Below are 18,057 nucleotides of genomic sequence, written 5' to 3'. Positions count from 1 at the left end.
TCAACAACCTTCACAGTGACCCCTTGTCATCTGCGTATTGTCCAAAATGCTTCCATCTTCTTATATAGTACTGTCTCTCTCCCTAACCATGGCATCTATAAAGTTCTTGCACCATGTCATGAGGCCTCAGCATCTTTCCCACTTCTCTTCAAAGGCTCCTCATCCCCAGCAACTCCAGGTCAGCCTGGTTACTTCATAACTGGTTCTGCCTCTCCGATTTGTTTATCTTCCTGCCAGGTATGCCTCTGTTTTCTGTCCCTTGATCTTCCTCCACCCCCCACTTTGCAACTCCATATGCCAATCTTTCTTTAGTTCTTAGTCTGCTTCATCTTCCAGATCCAATGAGGCATAATATTTGAGATTCCCTTGTTCCAGAAGAGAGTTAGGACAAGGATCAAGCCTGGAGTCCTAAGATTAGCATTTAAAAATTCTCCAAAATGCAGTGTTTTTCTCTCTGTGTATTTTCTCTCCATGAACATACCCCTCTAGCTAGAACAGTTATGTGCTCTCTTGTTAACAGAAAATGGATCAGTAAAAACTTGTTTTGCTTACATTGCTCTCTCTCTCTCTCTCTCTCTCATACAAGGTCTTCTAGGGTCTTCTATGTTGCTTCTATGTTGTGGCTACAATCTTCTCACCTCCGCTTTCTGAGTAGCTGGAACTACTAGTGTGGGCCACTGCACTCAGCTCTAGCCATCTTTCAAGGCCTGGTCTTGAAGCATTTGGAAGTTTTCTCAGTGCTCTCTCTCCCTCCCTCCTCATGACTTCCTTTGCTTTGCTATGATTTACTATGATGTATCTATCTTACTTCTACTACCAGTTTTCAAGCACCTTGGAGGTAGTACATCTTAGACTTTTTAATATATAATCAAGTAAAATATTTGTACTGAGGCCCTACTCTGCAAAGGGAACTTCACTGGGATTTAGGGGGAATAAAAGAAAAAAATGCAATGAATAAAAAGAATTAGAAGACTTAGAGGGGCCGGGGATTTGGCTCAGTGGCACTGTGCCCGCCCTGCAAGTGCAAGGTCCTGAGTTTGATCCCTGGTACCAAAATAAATAAATAAATAGATAGATAGATAGATAGATAGATAGATAGATAAAGTAAAGAAGACTTAGGCCCAGGTTCAAACGGTTGCAATCCAATGAAGAGATTTTGCCATCGAAGCCCATGTGCATTAGCCCTACAATAAGTACCTGTTTGGATTACTCTCCTTGGGCAGCCATAACCAAGTACCACAGACTAGAGGACTTACACAACAGAAATTAATTTGTACAGATCTGGAGGCTGGAAGTCCAAGATGAAGATGGCAGCAGATGTGGTTTCTCTTCTTAGCTCGTGGGTGGCCACCTCCTTGCTGTGGCTGCACGTGGCCTTTCCTGTGTGCTGCATTTCCCGTGGTCTCTTTGCATATCTGACTTTCCTCTCACAGCAGCTTCAGACAGGCCCACCCTTCTAGCCTCATTGGCTTCCACCCTTCTATCTTCACATCAACTTAACCAAAACTTTAAAGGTTCTGTTTCCAATACAGTCACACTCTGATGTACTGAGGCTTAGGGAATCAACTCATGAATTTTTGGAGGACACACTTCAGTTCATGATGCTTTTGAATGACTGGTTACTTGCAGACCTATGGAATAAGTTCCATAGCAATTGAGGCAATGGTAGTGATCGCCTGCGAGTTGTTGTCCTGAATTTCCAGAAGCCTCCTATTAGATATGCTTCCTTCAGTTTTATAAAACAAAATACAGGGCAGGGTACAGAAAAGTCCTTAATTCCATAAGCAGGGAACAGAAGCATAACATCTTTATATTTGGTTTTCCATCTTTCAGCATTAGAGATGGAAGCTCGTCACATGACCCACAGAAAACTCAAGGAATTAGAATGTTGTTTCCCAGTATTATTGTCAGTCTGCTGCTTCTTGAAGCTTAGATTTATACCAGTGCTCTATGTAATAAAATTTTCTGGGTCTTTTTTGTGGTTAAGTCTTGTCAAGAATGTGATCTGTTAGGTACATGATGGGGAGGAGTGGAGATATTTGCAGGTTAATAAAGGTAGTTTGCATAGACTAATGAAGAGCAGGTCTCTTTTAGATGATGCTGGCCCAAGAGCTAGATAAGGTAAGGAAGACAGAGACAGCATGACCTCTATAGGGATTGCTGAAGTCTGGAGGGCAAAGTCCTCTAATGCATAGAAAAGCATCAGGCTAAGAATTTGGGGGGAAGTTTCTCTGATAGCATGCAACATTGCTTTGCACACTGTCTCTTCCACCTTGCAGAATGACCTTTAAAAACCTTGGTATTCGTGGTCTCTGAAGATCAGTATAAACAATGCCATGTCCTGATGCTCCGGGAAGGTGCAGCCACACTGGTTGCTTGGGGCTGGCTGGTTTGTTGGGCAGCTTTTGAATCAAAACAGTTGTGAACTATTTTGAATATCACCCCTGTATCAAGGTATAATTTATGTGTAAAATTTCTGTCAAGGCCACCAGCTACTCTGTTATTCATATAAAGATTTACATGATAAATTTCACTTGGCGTTCAGAACTCAAGATGATAAATAACTTTATTCTGTAATGTACAGTTCCAATTAACATCAGCGCTGAAGTCACCAGAACTGTCATTTTCTCCCTGTGGCAGTGACTACTGACGATTTGTCTTGGTTTCTCGGATGTCATCCAGTACATTGGCCAAAGAGGCCAAAGCAGGCATCTGTGTTATATTTCAACTTCCTTTCCTTTTCCCTTTTATTCTCCTAAACGTTTGCTACTGAGTGCCTAAGTATAGCAATGGGAGAGTCCTTTATCCTTTATTCATTCATTTATTTCTCTAACCAATATTACAGAGTTCCTTTTATGTGCCAAGTACCAAGCACTGTGGTGAGCAGACCCTGATGTGGTCCTTGTCCTTGTTGAGTTTAGAGTCAAAGACATAGTTCCTGGAAAAATAAGCCAAGAAATCATTTCCCCACATGCTTTAATTTCATCTCCTTCCATTCTCCCTCAGCTTTGCTTAGTCAATTATTTCCTTTTCTTGCAACTTCAATTTTCTAATAAATGACCTTCCCCTTTGCTGCTATGTCTTCAATATACTAAAATGATAACCCTCTTGCTTCATTTAAATTCTTGATTAGCATCTTCTCTCACCATGAATGCACTCTACTAGGGAGTCAGCCTTGGTCCTTTACAGCCTGCTCACTTCTTTTTCTTTTTCTCTTTCTCCCTTTCTTTCCCTCCCTCCCTCCCTCCCTCCTCTCTCTCTCTCTCTCTCTCTCTCTCTCTCTCTCCTTCCTTTCTTTCTTTCTTTCTTTCTTTCTTTCTTTCTTTCTTTCTTTCTTTCTTTCTTTCTATTTTTCTTTCCTTTCTCTTTCCTTGTCACAGTACTGGGGCTTGAACTCCGGGCCTTCACATTGAGCTACATCTCAGCCCTTTTTACTTTTTATTTCTATACAGGGTCTTGTCAAGTTGCCCAGGCTGGGTTCAGAAATAATGATCCCCCTGTCCCAGCCTCCCAGAGTTCTGGGTTAACATGCAAGGGTCACCACACCGGCTCCATTCACTTCTTAACCACCTGTAATTTTGCTTCTACCCCTTCATCTCTGGGTGAGTCAGGTGACTTTATTGCTCTGTGAATTATCTCTATCCGGTTAACTGAGTGCTCTTCTTCCTTTCCCTACTAACAGGGAGGAGAAGGCAAATAAGACTCTTTAAATTTGTGAAACTTTGTTCCCAAAAACTTTCCCCTAAGCTCACCTCAGCCTAAATACTTCCTGTAGAAAGCAACTAACTGGCCATTCGACACTGGATAATCCGTTAAATTCTCTGGGCCTTAATTGCTTAATGTGTAGTATGAATGTGCTGTACCAAGAACCTTTTCCTGTCGCAGTTTGTGAGTGTAGGAAGCAGTGAAATGAGATGAGCAAAGAGCCAAGGACACAGTGTCTCCATTGTCTCCTGACCCTGGGGACAGTAGCAAAGCGAGGAAATAGCAAACTCTCTGATAGCTCATGGAGAAAGGAGAAGCGAGGGTGAAGGAAGCAAGGAGAAGTTGGGAGAGTGAAAGAGCAGAAGGATGAAATGAATTCTTTCCTGGAGTCATAGCTACAGATACTCACCTGACAAGAAGCTAGACGCAAACTCTGAGCTTGTGGACCCAGGATACTCTGAGCTTGAAGCATAACCTTGACATGTCCTCGCCCCATGAATGGAAATGTGTTCACCTCCCGTTCCCAAATGAAATACATAGCACAACCACCAACTATTGTGGTTAGGTGGATACACCCAACTTCCCTATTTGAAAGGTGAGTGCCTTAAGGGGAGAGAGCTTCTCTTTTCAGTCTTATAGCTTTCTAGTCAAATGTAGGATGCAGGCACCTTGGTTGTTAAATTAACTAAAGAATATTGTTAGAATTTACTCAGCTTAGCACTGAAGGGGAATTCTGAGAATGATTCAGAAAAACCAGCGCTTTTAATTATTTTAGCACTAATGTTTGCACTTTACATATTCTTATATGAACCTTTTCCTCATTTATTTACTTGTTTATTCATTTATCTGTTTCTTCTGTAATGTACGTTTTGAGGACAGAGATTTTCTACTTCCTTTCCAACATCAGATTAATGTTTGGAACATAATGGGGTTTTAATAAATATTTATTAAATGATCACACGAGTGAATCTCTGGGTGAAATTTCTACTCATGATTCTGTGTTTGAAAACTCGAGGCCTGCCAGCTTGCCTTTGTGATTGAGAAAGTATAGCTAAGACTGTCCCCTTCTCTGGCTTCTTTTTCTTTTTTTTGGTACTGGGGATCAAACTTGGGTCCTTGCGCTTGCGCAGCAGGCAGTGAAACCACTGAGCTAAATCCCCGGCCCCTTCTCTGGTTTCTTATGCCTCTCGTCTACCTCAGTGGCAGAGTTTGGGTAGCCCTGGAAGGTGAGAGAGAGGAATGTGTGCCCCGTTTCCCACCAAGCTGACAGGGTGGCCCTTTCTCACCACACAGTCACTCGGGAGGTGCCATTGCCACCTGCTTGAATCTGGTGCTGTCTGCCGCTCGGTAGTGTTGTGGGAATGGAGAGAAGATAGGGGATGGCCAGCCCTGTTATGAGTTGTCTAAGGGCGCCTTAGTGAGGATTCTCCCAGCAGGCCCTATCTGGGAACTCCTCAAAGGGTGTAATGGGCACCACATGAGCTCTCATCTATGTGTCAGCTGCCTTAGTCAATCCTGTTCCTCACCACCAGTAGGTAGGAGGGTCCATCTTCATGGAAAATTCACAATAACCATAGTTTTGTGAAACAAAGGAATGAACTGGTGACTGTGAAGCTTTTCCACTTGGCTTGGAAGTGCATAGGGGATTAGTGAAACACACTTCTGCATGTGTCTGGGTGGGCATGGAGGTGTGATCTTGGAGTCTATGTCTGGTCTCTGACCCCTTTCTCGCTGGCACTGTTCCCCTGGTGTTTCCTGCCTGCCATAACTAAGCATATTTACTTTGCCACATCCTTCTGCCGTGACGTTTCTGTCTTGGAGTCCACCCACCATGGACAGAATCCCCTGAAACCGTGAGCCAAATTAAACTTCGCCTTCTTTAAGTTGTGGGTGTTAGGCATTGTGTCCCAGTATGGGAAAGCTAATACATGGTGTAGCAGTAGTTGTTTAGATGTGTCAGTGATAAAGTGTAGAAGTTTGAGTTCTTCCTCAGTAAACCAAATCTAACAAGGAGCAAGCCTGCTGGTTTTATACTAGATGCAGAGGTCCCTGCCCTCCCAGAGCTTGCAGATGGTGGAATTTACTACCTAAAGATGGCAAAAGGCATCACTCCTAGCAACCATTCCTGTTAGTCCCAGCAAGACTGGCTGAGCTACAAAGATGCCAAAGTTCATCTTTGGTGGCCTCTACCTTTTTTTCAGTGAAGAAAACCATCTGCTTGATTGCATCCATGGAAGCTCCTTCTCCTATGAGTATTCAAAGAAGATTGCTCAAATAAGTAACCATTATGCCCTTTGATTTGATAAATACTTTGAGAAATAAAGTCCAAGAAAGTATCCAAATGCAAGAGGAGGGGAGAAAATATCCCACACTTTCAGTAATGGGGATGTTGTGAAGTCAATACAGTTGAATACCACACAATACTTAGAAACCAAGAAATATATGAAATAATGTTTAAAAAGAAAGCTAGACCATAAAATAGTCAATTCACAGATTGTAAGTAGGATCACTGATTTGTAAAGATATACATATATTTATATGCTGAAACATTTATCCCTCAGGCAAGCTGTTGAGGATGAATAGTGAGACTATCTACTGATGAAGTATTCTTTCACGCTAGTCTGTGTCTAGCCCAATGTCTTACATGTAGTAGGTATTTAGTAATGGTTATGGAATGAAGAAAAGAATCAGAAGTAAACTTAAAGAAATGGTTAGAATTTATATTCATCAGATTTCTTTTACTGTAGAGCAGTTTCAATGCATAACAAAATAGTTTTTATTAAAGAGATCAACTTTTCAATTTCATGTACAGGAAAGGGAAAGAAGGAAATACCACATATTGACAGTAGTGGTGTCCAAATTATTAGCTACATACAGGTAATTTCTATTTTCATTTATCAACTAAATGAATTTAGTTGTTCTTAATTTGTCACAATAAGGGATGAATGGATAAAGGATCATCTCAAGATAGCAAGTTAGAAACCCGAGGGAATGTATCTTGGTTGTTGAAGTCGCAGGCATTATGGTAAGCATGGGGGTGGGGATACGTCTGGCATCTCGTGAAGCACACAACACAGGCCATTGCCAGTCCACTCCTCCTACAAGTACAACTGGCTTTGGCATCCAGACTTCAAAACTGAGAAGCAACCACCATAGCAAGTCTGACTGAAGCCTACACATGTTAGAAAGGCATGCCTGTGTTTCACACCATTAATAAGCAGGAAAAGACATTATCTCATAATCTCAGAAGGGTGCAAGGCAAACATTCATTGCAGTGTCCTTTTACTAGTAAAAAATAACCAAAATGTCCTTCGTAGAGAATGTAATCTTCTTAATTCAGATGTAAAAACCAAAGAGATTTTATTGCACCTTCATCTCTTAGTTAAAACTAGTATGAATAATGTCTATCCTAGGAGAAACAGGACAGGTGTTGGGCCTAAAAGATGTGACCAGGTCATTCAGGAGAGGAAGACTGCTGCTTAAATATGTTCACACCTACATTGCTCCTGGGTCCAAGACATATTGGAACCACATGTACAGCTAGAGAACTCACCCTTAAGCACAAAGAAAGATAATATTGCTAAGCAGTTAGCTCTGACAAGTGAACTAACCAACACAGTGCCTAAGCACATTTGAAAACAAGTAACTACTGAGTGCTATATAGGAGAAAAAGTCACAGCAAGCAATTATCAAGATCTGGGGAAAACATCATAGACATTTATTTATTTATTTATTTATTTATTTATTTATTTATTTATTTGTACCGGGGATTGAACTTGGGACCTTGCGCTTGTGAGGCAGGCACCAGAACCACTGAGCTAAATCCCCGGCCCAGAGACCTTATTTTTGTTAATGGTACACTATTTATTTGACTTAAAAAATCAACTTCCTGTGCAAAAAGTTTTACCACCTAAATAATAATTTAAAGTATACTAGAATTGCGAGAAAAACAAAGAAACTTAATCAAAAATCAGTATTATATGGAGGCAAAAATATTCAATTTGCTTAATGACAATTTAACGAATACTATTTTCAAGTTGTTAAACTTGTATAGATGCTCCATATGAAACTATGCACATACAATACTTGTCTGTACATAACACATACTGGAATATAATGACCTTTAGCAGAGTGTATGTGCAGTTTAGATGAAGCAGAATTTTGATAGTCTCAAAGTAGAGCATGGCACTCTGTAAAAGGGCTGACATTCCCTCTATACTGCGAAGTGGACCCAGAGTTCTGTGCTTTGGGAATAAGGTTAAGATGGCTGTGTCCAGAAGCTCCTTTTAACTTGCTACATCTAGTCAATGGATCCTACATCTGTATAAAAAAGGACAGGCATGTTCCATTTTATTTTTTTGTGTTAAATTCTTTTATTGGTACATTGTAGGTATACAACACAATTACATTTCTCATTGGGAACTGTACCTTTATATAATGCATCTTGGTTCTTATTTTTTCCCCATTCCTAGCCCTCCCTTCATGCCCTCCTCCCTTCCCTATTTACAGAGACTTTATTTCCATTTTTTCCATTTCTCATCATTTTTTCCTTTCCCTTCTTTCCTTTCCCCTGCCCCTCCCACTACCCATACCCTTTTGGACCTTTTCTTCCTATTTTACATTATCGATTATTCATTCTAATAATTGGTACATTTTAGGTATACAATATAATGACATTCATCATTGGAAATTTGCACCTTTACATAGTCTCTCTTGGTTCTTATTTTTCACCCTTGCCCAGCCCTCCCTTCAACCCCTCCAGTCCTCCCTATTTACAAAGATTTTGTCCCTATTTTTCCATTTTCTCATATTAATTCCATTCCCTTCTATCCTTTCCCCTAGCCCTCCCACTTCCTTCCCCTTTGCCTCTTTTCTTCCTATTTCACATTACCTATTATACATTTAGTCCTTATTTACACTTTCAGTTTCTCACACCAGAGAAACTATTCGGTATTTACACATGTGTGTCCTATTTATTTCACTTAAGAGTATTGCCTCAATGTGCATCCACTTAGCTATAAATGTCTCTAATTTCTCATTTTTTATGGCTGAGTAGTACTCCATTTTATAAAAAACCACATTTTCTTGATCCAGTCTCCAGTTGATGGGCATTTGGGCTGTTTCCAAGTTTTAGCTATTACAAACTGCGCTGCTATGAACATGGGTGCACATATATCACTGTGGTGTGATTCTTTTAATTCTTTGGGGAAGATCCCCAGCAGTGGAATAGCTGGGTCAAATGGGACTTCCAGTCCTAGTTCTTTGAGGTATCTCCATACTGATTTCCACAGTGGTTGCACCAGTCTACACTCCCACCAGCAGTGGAGCAGGGTTCCTCTCTCCCCACAGCCCCGCCAGCATTTGTTATTGGTTGATTTCATGATAGCAGCCATTCTTTCTGGAGTGAAGTGGAATCTCAGCGTTGTTTTCATTTGCATCTCTCGAATGATCAGTGATGTTGAACATTTTTTCATATATTTATTCGCTATTTCTACTTCTTTGTCTGAGAAATGTCTGTTCATTTCGGATGTCTATTTTTGGATTGGGTCTTTAAACTTGGGAGGTCTGATCTTTTTAAGTTCTTTATAGATTCGAGATAGTAGACCTTTGTCTGAGGAAGAGCAGGTGAAGATGTTTTCCCACATTGTGGTTTGTCTCTTCACACTGCTGGTGGTTTCTCTTGCTGTGCAGAAGCCTTTTAATAAGAAGAGATCCCATTTGTTGATTGTTTGTGCTAGTTCACGGGCAACTGAGGTTTTGTTCATAAAATCTTTTCCTACACCAATGTCTTCAAGGGTTCTACCTAACCTCTGTTCCAACTGGTTCAGAGTTTCTATTTTAATATTTAGATCTTTAATCCATTTGGATTTTAGTTTAGTGCATGGCTAGAGATATAGGTCTAGTTTTAATCTTTGGCAAGTTGAAGCCCAATTTTTCCAGCACCATTTATTAAAGAGGCTATCTTTCCTCCAGTGAGGGTGTTTGGCTCCTTTGTCAAAGATGAGATGGCTGAGTGTGTCTGGCATTGTTTCTGCATCTTCTCATCTGTTCCACTGGTCCTCAGGTCTGTTTCTTTGCCAGTACCATGCTGTTTTTATCACAGTAGCTTTGTAGTAGAGTTGCAGGTTGGGGATTGTGATACCCCTGCCATGTCTCTGTTACCTAGAATTGCTTTTGCTATTCTGGGTTTCTTCTTGCTCCAAATGAATTTTTGGATTGTTTTCTCGAGGTCTATGAAGTATGCTGCTGGGATCTCAATTGGAATTGCATTGAATCTATATAGCAGTTTTGGAAGTATGGCCATTTTCACTATATTAATCCTTCCTACCCAGGAGCAGGGGATGTCTGTCCATTTTCTGATATCATCTTCAATCTCTCTTCTCAGAGTGCCATAGTTTTCAGAGAAGAGGTCTTTGATTTCTTTTGTTAGGATGATTCCTAGGTATTTCAATTTTTTGGATGCTATTGTGAAAGGAATTATTTGCCCTATTTCTCTCTCAGTGAGTCTGTCATTGGTGTAGAGGAAAGCTATTGATTTTTGTGTGTTGACCTTGTAACCAGCTACTTTACTGAATTTGGTTATAAAGTCTAGAAGACTTTTGGTGGAGTTCTTGGGGTCTTCTACATAGAGTATCATGTCATCTGCAAATAATGACAATTTGACTTCTTCATTACCTATCTTTATTCCTTTTATTTCTTTCTCTTGTCTAATTGCCGTGGCTAATGTTTCCAGAACTATATTGAACAAGAGTGGTGATAGTGGACATCTTTGTCTTGTTCCTGATTTTAGTGTGAAGGATTTCAGTTTTTGACCATTTAGTATGATATTGGCTGTTGGTTTTTCATAGATGGCTTTTATCAGTTTGAGGTAGAGACCATCTATTCCAATTTTTTGTAGAGTTTTTCTCATAAATGCATGTTGGATTTTGTCAAATGCTTTTCCTGCATCAACTGAGATGATCATATGGTTTTTGTCCTTGGCTCTATTGATATAGTGTATTACATTGATTGATTTTCATGTATTGAACCATCCCTGCATCCCTGGGATGAATCCCTCTTGGTCAGGGTGTATGATCTTCTTGATGATCTTCTGCATTCTGTTTGCCAGTATCTTAGTAAGGATTTTTGCATCTATGTTCATTAGTGAGATTGGCCTATAGTTCTCTTTTTCAGTTGGGTCTTTCTCTGCTTTGGGGATCAAGGTGATGCTTGCTTCCAGGAATGAATTTGGGAGTATTGCTTCCCTTTCAGTTTCATTGAAGAGTTTAAACAGTAGTGGCAGCAGTTCCTCTCTAAATGTCTTGTAGAATTCAGCAGTGAAGCCATCAGGGCCTGGGCTTTTCTTAGTTGATAAGTTTTTAATTACATTTTCAATTTCATTGATTGATATTGGGTTGTTCAGAATTTTTAGGTCTTCTTCGTTCAACTTTGGTAATTCATATGTATCTAGGAATCTGTCCATTTCTTCTGTGTTGTCCATCTTATTGGCGTATAGGTTCTGGAAGTAGGTATTGATGATCCTCTGGATTCCTGCTGGGTCTGTTGTAATTTCACCCTTTTCATTCCTAATTGCATGGATTTGGGCCTTTTCTTTCCTTTTTCTGACAAGGTTGGCTAAAGGTTTGTCAATTTTGTTGATTCTTTTGAAGAACAACTCTTGGCTTCATTGATTTTTTTGTGTCGTTCTCTTAGTCTCCATTGCATTGATTTCTGCTCTGATCTTTATAATTTCCTCCCTTGTATGAGCTTTGGGGTTTGTCCTGCTCTTCTTTTTCTAGAAGCTTGAGGTTCAGCATCAGGTTGTTTAATTGGGCTCGTTCTGTTTTGCTAATATGCGTATTCACTGCTATGAATTTCCCTCATAAGACTGCTTTCATTGTGTCCCATAGATTCCGATATGTTGTATTGTCATTGTCATTTAATTGAAGGAGCATGTTCCATTTTTACTAAAATCACTGCAAACACCACAGTTTCCGATATCTATGATTTTAGAAAACAAAGTTTTTCAGTGACTAGGAAAGCAGTAGTCACTGAGAGGAGGTTATTATGATATATACAGCTGCAGTATGTCCTTAGGAGACACCCCATCCTGTTAGCTTTGCAGCTGGCTTTATCTGTGCCTATTATTCTAGCCTGATGACTAGCCAAGCAGATTTTCACCTTTTCAGTTTGAGCTAATTTTTACTTTTTTATGGGAAATCTTAAATGTCAAACACTATTTGAAATGGTTTGCATATATTATTTCATTTAATCTTTGCAACAATCCTTTGAAGCAAGTCCTAGCTTCCTATTTTACAGATGACACTGGGGCTTGGAGATGCTGGAGTGGTTTGTCAAAGGCCACAACTCTGGTATGTGGTAGAGCTGTTCTGAATCTGGGTCGGTCTAACTCTAAACCTGGTCTTCTTAGCAGCTACACCTACAGCCAATGTTGAAATTAAATGCTATTCAAAGTAAAATGGATAAATCCAGAGCTGGTTATATGTTGGGAAGTGGAAGTTTCATTTATTAAGTAGCATCATAGATTGGAACAATTTTTATGGCAGTCAGTTTGGCAAGTATGTAGTAAAAAAATGCATCCTTTGAGCTAGCAATTAATCTAGGAATTTAGGAAGATAATTTCCAAACTACATGGAGGCAAATAATTATAGCATTATGTATACAAATAAACACACAAAAACCAGAAACAAAGTGAACATTTTTGGTAAGATGCTGGTTAAATAAATGGAGATACGCAATGTAAGAGCATTCACCTAGCACCAATGAAAATACATTGTATAGTAAAATATACCAGACTGTCAATGAACATTTATAATGTGATTTTATTTTTATGTAAAATTGAACACATGTACTTTATTTACTTATTTATTTAGGTTTTTTGAGCAAGGTCATGCTATGTAGCTCAGGCTGGCCTAAATTTGCTAAACCCAGGCTGCTCTTAAGACATCCTCCTGGCTCTGCATCACATGTGCTGGGATTATAGACCTGCAGCACTGTGCCCGTCTGTAAACTGGATTTATATAGGCAAATATACACATGTATATTTGTGGTATGTAGAAAGGTGTTCTGTATATTTTTCTCTGGCTCAGTAGTTTTTTCTTTGCTCTTTTAGACTTTATTGTTTAAATATTTTGAATCTATATCATTGTTTGATAAATAAATATTACTTGAAAAAGAGTTAAATTTAAATGCCTTCTTTCCTCAGTAGTTGGAGTGTTTTCATGTACACTAGCCATATGTTCCATAGATCTGGAAATCTATAAGGCTTTGGAAAAACTTCAATAGTTATAGATATTGATCACAGAACTAGTGTGTTTTTACCCCACCAAGGTCTTATTATTATTAATGCCTGAGGTCAAAAGTGCATGAACTATTATCAGATCTATCTGGACTATAAAATTTAAATGTCTTACATTTTCATTTTACAAAATCTCTTCACTTTCATTTAATTGGGGTCAGTCTTACTTGGGTGGCACTGTACTTTGGTAGTAACGCTTTCACTTACAGGGGTAAAGTAAGTGGAATTCAGAGAGGGTGCAGAAAGTAAACCTAACTAATGAATCTTTTGCTGTGTGTAGGGCGGGGTTAGCTGGAGTTAAGGAAGTGGGCTGGGTTATTAAAAGCAGATGGAGGCAGACAGAAGTTGAATATGACCAGAGCAAAGACAACCACGTCGGAGAGATAAGAAGGTGATATAACTGCTTTGGTAAGTGATTATGACATGTAAAGGAAGAAAAAAGTCAAAGGATTTATTTAAGGAGTAGCACCCCAGAAAAGGAATTCTTTTTTTAACATTCATGGGTAGCTAAGGTAATAAAAATAATACTTAAGTTTCATTCATCATTCAACAAAATCTCAGCACTGTGTGTGTCTTGATGTTTAATGTTAATTAAGACACTGGGCTGCAGTGGGGTTACCGGAAGAAAGGCACAGAAGCTATTAACAGTTGAAGCCATGGAAACAGTCAACCTAAGCGAAAGGGTAGGAAGGAAAAAAAATGGCTCTGGAAAAAGGAAATCCAAGAAAAGTGTTAGTGGAAGTTCAGAAAACAGGCAGAGAGACAGGAGGAGAATGATGCAGTAGACAGAGGAGAGGAAAGTTTCAAAAAGGAGGAGCAAGTAGCATCAAGTGCTATGGAAAGCCCACCTAGGAAGATGAAGTGTTCACAGGATGTGGCAGTCACCAGTTGCCCAGTCCAAGAGTACCGTACAGAGTGAGGCTTTGTAGGCACCAGAGGGAAGCAGGCACTGCAGAAGGAGATCCAACTGGTGAATGCCTGCCTTACAGACTTGAGGGTGTTTCCAGCTTTACTGGGCATGGGGATTGTGCAGGAGGCTGGAGGTGAATGTTAAAGCTGGTGAGGGTAGGAATTAATGAAATGTACCCAGGGCCCAGAGCAGGGTTTTTGACAATAATCAGTTGAATGAATATGGAGATGAATGAATATACAAATGAACATGGGGTGTGGACTAGAGGTTGTTTTATGAGCATGACCAGGACAGGAAGAAGATGAAAATAGAGCATATATGGGAGTGAAGAATAGCAGGATGGAGTTATCTGCTTGTGGAAGATGTCGCCTGCTGTCTCAGAAAGGTGCCGGAAAGCTTGGTGTTTTCCAGGCAGTCAGGTTTCAGTTAGGAGAAGGGTGTAAAGGGCTTGGAAGAGAGCCCAGTGTGGTGCCACACCACTGTAATCCCAGCACTTTGGGAGGCTGAAGCAGGAGAATCCAAATTTGACACAGCCTGGGTAATTTAGTAGAGACCTTGGCCAAAAAAAAAAAAAAGGCTGCCTGGGGAAACAGCTCAGAGCTAAGGCCCTGGGTTCAACCCCCATTATGGGGATAGGTTGGGGGTGGGAATAGCAGAAAAAGTTGGGCGACAGCAGCAGTAGGGTAGGATTGAGATAGGCGAAGACAGTTCAATGGGGATAAGAATGCAGAAAAGGAAACAGCACGGTGTCGCATGCCTGTAATTCCTGCAACTCAGGAGGCTGAGGCAAGAGGGTAGCAAATTGGAGGCCAGCGCGGGCAATTTAGCAAGATCCTGTTTAAAAGATGGGGGCGGGGGGCTGGATGCCGCTCAGCTCTCCCTGACTCAGTACCCAGCGGTGCGGGGTGGAGTAGGTGGGCCCCAGATCCGTGTTGGGATGAGGGCTGTATCCCCGGTAAAGCCATCGCCACGGGGTGGAAGCGGTCAGGCCGCTGCTGGAGTCCTCTAGTGACAAGAAACTACTTTTGGAAGTAGCACTTCCATTACAGAATAAGAAAAGGAGGTAGAAGAGAAGATGTGGGACCCCTTGAGGGGAAAGACCTGTGAATGACAGACGCCTTACGGGGAACGCGCGGAACTGCAGAGCCAGACGCGTCAGTCAGACCCTCTCACGTGTACAACGAAGGCAGGTGAATTTCGCCTCCCTCGTCTAATAGCCTGTGAAATCAGCTAGACAACCACCTCCCAATTTCACAGAATAAAAGACGAGGCCCGCGGGACGTGTCTCGCCCAAAGTAATAGGCGAGTGGGGAAACAGGCTCCTGCAGACCGCTCAGGGCACAGGGTCTCCGGCCGCTCCCAACTCCCGCGAAGAGGAGGAGAGGCCGAGGCACCCCGGGGTGCGAGGCCCTTCCTGGCCGGGCGGAGGACCGTCCCGAGGCGAGGGCCCCGAGGGAAGAGTTCCGAGTTCCAGCCTCCTTTCCCACACTTCCTCAGGGCGCGGGCCGGGGCGGGCCTGCGGCCGGCAGAGGGCGCGGGGTGGCGCCGGGCGGACACGGGCAGCGCCGTCGGAGCTCGGCGGCACCGAGTCGCCTGCCGGGTCGGCCCAGCAGGCCGGGGCGGGGAGGGGGCGGGGCCGCGGCGGGCGGGGCGGGGCGGGGAGGGGGCGGGGCCGCGAGCGGGGGGGGGCGGTGGCGGCGGCGGCCGAGGAGGAGGAGAACATGGCGGCCGCGGAGAGCGGCTGAAATGCCTGTTCTTCAGGCCGGTCGAGCGGGAGACTGACGCGATTCGCCGAGCCCTGTCCTCCGACGGCTGGACCGCGGCCTCGAGCACCTGGGCTGCCTGCTCGCTGCTGTCCCCTCGGGCGGAGCCCGCGGCGGGGTCGTTCTGCATCCCCCTGCCGGGGGACCCCTGCTCGGGAGGAGGGGGCCGGAGAGCCCCGGCGGCGCCGCCTGGGCCCCGGGGGCCGGGCTCCGGGCCCGAGCAGCGGCGGAGGCCGCGGCCGCTCCGCCACGGTCGCAGGCGAGCGTGGCGCCCAGGAGCGCGGCCCTGAGGCGGCGGCAGCAGGTGAGTGGCGGCGGCGGCGGGCGCGGAGCCTCGCGGTGGGTGCAGCTGTCACGAGCCGCGCGGCGCCGAGGCCCTAGGGGGCGGGGAGCAGCTGGCGCCCTCCGCCCCTGCGCTGCTTTCTCCGGGGCCGTCGCCCCCTCCCACTTTCCCCGAGTTCCATTCCCGGCCTGGCGCGGCTGGAGGGGCCGGGGGTCGCAGCTGTCATGGGCCCCAGCTGGGGGTTGCTCCCGGCGCGGACCTGCGGCAGAGCGCCTTCCCCGCGCCGCTCTCCCGCTGCCCTAGTTAGCCGAGGGCGAGCATCCGCGGAGGGCGCGCGAGGCTGCGCTGCTGCGGCCGAGCTGGGGAGCGGGCGCCCCGGGCCGCCACCGAGAGGGGGAGCCGGAAGTCGGCGCGGGCGCCCCTCGGGCCCGACGAGCGCCGTGACCTTGGCCAGCCGGCCGGCCTCCCGGAGTCGGGTCCGCCGGGACCGCGAGATGGGGGCGACCGCGGCGTGCCTTCCCGCGGGCGCAGCCTCCGAGGGCGCCTCTCTCTAGCCCCGCGCACCCGGCTTCCCCTCGCTTGGACCGGGGCCTCCGGAGGTAGAAATGGGAGGATGAAGCAGATTTTTCCTGTTGCGGCTGGGGTTCGGTCCCTTTTCAGGGGTTCTGCCGAAAAGACTTAGGAAGGGAAGCAAATGTGCCGTCTGGGCGATTGGGAGGTGGGTTGGGTTAGTGGTCAGTGACAGAACTTGAGCTCTCTCCCGTCTCGGAAGCGGCGTGGAAAAACCGGACACCAGGGTCCCTAGTTCTTACTACACAGCTGCAGTGTTTGGCTGTTGTTGTTTTTTTTCTTTCTTCCCCCTCCAGGCAGTCACCCCCTGGGCCGGACACTGCCCAATGTGACGATGTTAGAGGGAGATTTAGCGATTGACAATACAGCTTGTGTGTGTGTGTGTGTGTGTGTGTGTGTGTGTGTGACAAGGACAGGCCCTGGTGCTGTGGCCACAGAGTTTGGTGGGGAGGAAAACTTCAAGCTGGGGGATTTAGTAGCCTTTCCTGCTTTGGCTCTCCTCGTTCATTGTAGAGGCGTTTAAAAGACAGGTGTCCTTGTGGAGAAGGTGACATTTTTTTTCTTTTAAGATGGTGCATTTTTAATGTCGAGTATGATGTTGGTGAGTGAAGGGCTCTTGAGTGAATTGCAGTCCCAGCACCCTCTGTGGATGCCAAGAGGAATCTCTTTGGCAATGACTTGTAAGGCATGATGCTTACACTTCAGTGATGAAGAAATCTTCACGTATCTGTGTAAGACATTGTTGCCCTGAAGCTTAGATTGTATTGTACAGTTGCAGGGGTGGATTTCAGGGGTTAAATTTGTTTGAGGTTTGTCTCCTGTTCTGGAATTGGTTGGAGGTTAGTCGAAAAGAAAAGAGAAAAGTTGGCCAAAGGGGCCTCTCAGTTTCACAGAAGCTGTGATGTAGTAGGAAGGGGGTCGAGTTTCTTCATGTTGGGAATAATGGGAAAAGAAAGTATTTGCACATTTGCTTGGGTCTTTTGGCTCTTGAACTAGAAATATTTTTGGGTTAAAGGTAGCTGTGGGGTTTGATTCAACTTAATAAGTAGGCATTCCTTGAGCAATTTGTCAAAACTAGACAAAGTGGAAATATTTCTGTTTTTATCTCATGTACTTTGTGGAAAGGTCTAAATTGGTTTTGTGAACTAATGTCTGCAGCATTTTCTCTCCATTTCTTATTCGGACTTTATACTTCAGGAACAGAGGATCCAAAAAGGGGCTGAGTAGGATATGTATAGCTTGAAGAGAAAATAGAGGAATCTGGTTACAAGAACAGGTACTGTATTTGATTTTTGTAGACATTTTGCACCACTCATGTATTACACTTTAACCCACACTGAACTCTATAAGGTGCAAAACTTGAATTTTATGTAGTTTATATTTAAGCTCTTATGTCTGAGAAAATCTGCAGGATTGTGTCTATTAAATTGCTCATTTGGTGTGGTTTAAGCCAAGGGAATGTTTTAGACTGCATTTTTGGGTAAGTGGTATTATTGAAAAAAAGCCCTTGATGGAACTAATGGTAAAT

The 18,057-nt window shown here is 43.7% G+C and overlaps 1 protein-coding gene across 15 annotated transcripts in view; it reads left to right on the top strand.

Annotated features, from left to right (window-relative positions):
- The first annotated feature begins 15,594 nt into the window (after window positions 1–15,594).
- The window catches only part of Ncoa1 (nuclear receptor coactivator 1), a 265,108-nt gene continuing 262,645 nt past the window's right edge, over window positions 15,595–18,057 (top strand). For 12 of the 15 annotated variants that reach the window (XM_087216231.1, XM_087216230.1, XM_087216223.1 and 9 more), the window contains exon 1: window positions 15,595–15,980. The gene's annotated coding sequence lies outside the window, so the exon portion shown is untranslated. Of the gene's footprint in view, window positions 15,981–16,538; window positions 16,559–18,057 lie in introns of those variants that run through there. The other 3 variants (XM_087216234.1, XM_087216233.1, XM_087216222.1) reach the window with 2 other exon arrangements.

Source organism: Heterocephalus glaber, unplaced genomic scaffold (genome assembly GCF_053883595.1).
Source record: "Heterocephalus glaber isolate CG9 unplaced genomic scaffold, H.glaber_assembly_v1.0 deba00001457, whole genome shotgun sequence".
In the NCBI taxonomy this organism is placed as follows: domain Eukaryota; kingdom Metazoa; phylum Chordata; class Mammalia; order Rodentia; family Bathyergidae; genus Heterocephalus; species Heterocephalus glaber.
Note: the sequence above shows the minus strand (reverse complement) of the source record. Positions and strands in the feature narration are given on the sequence as shown.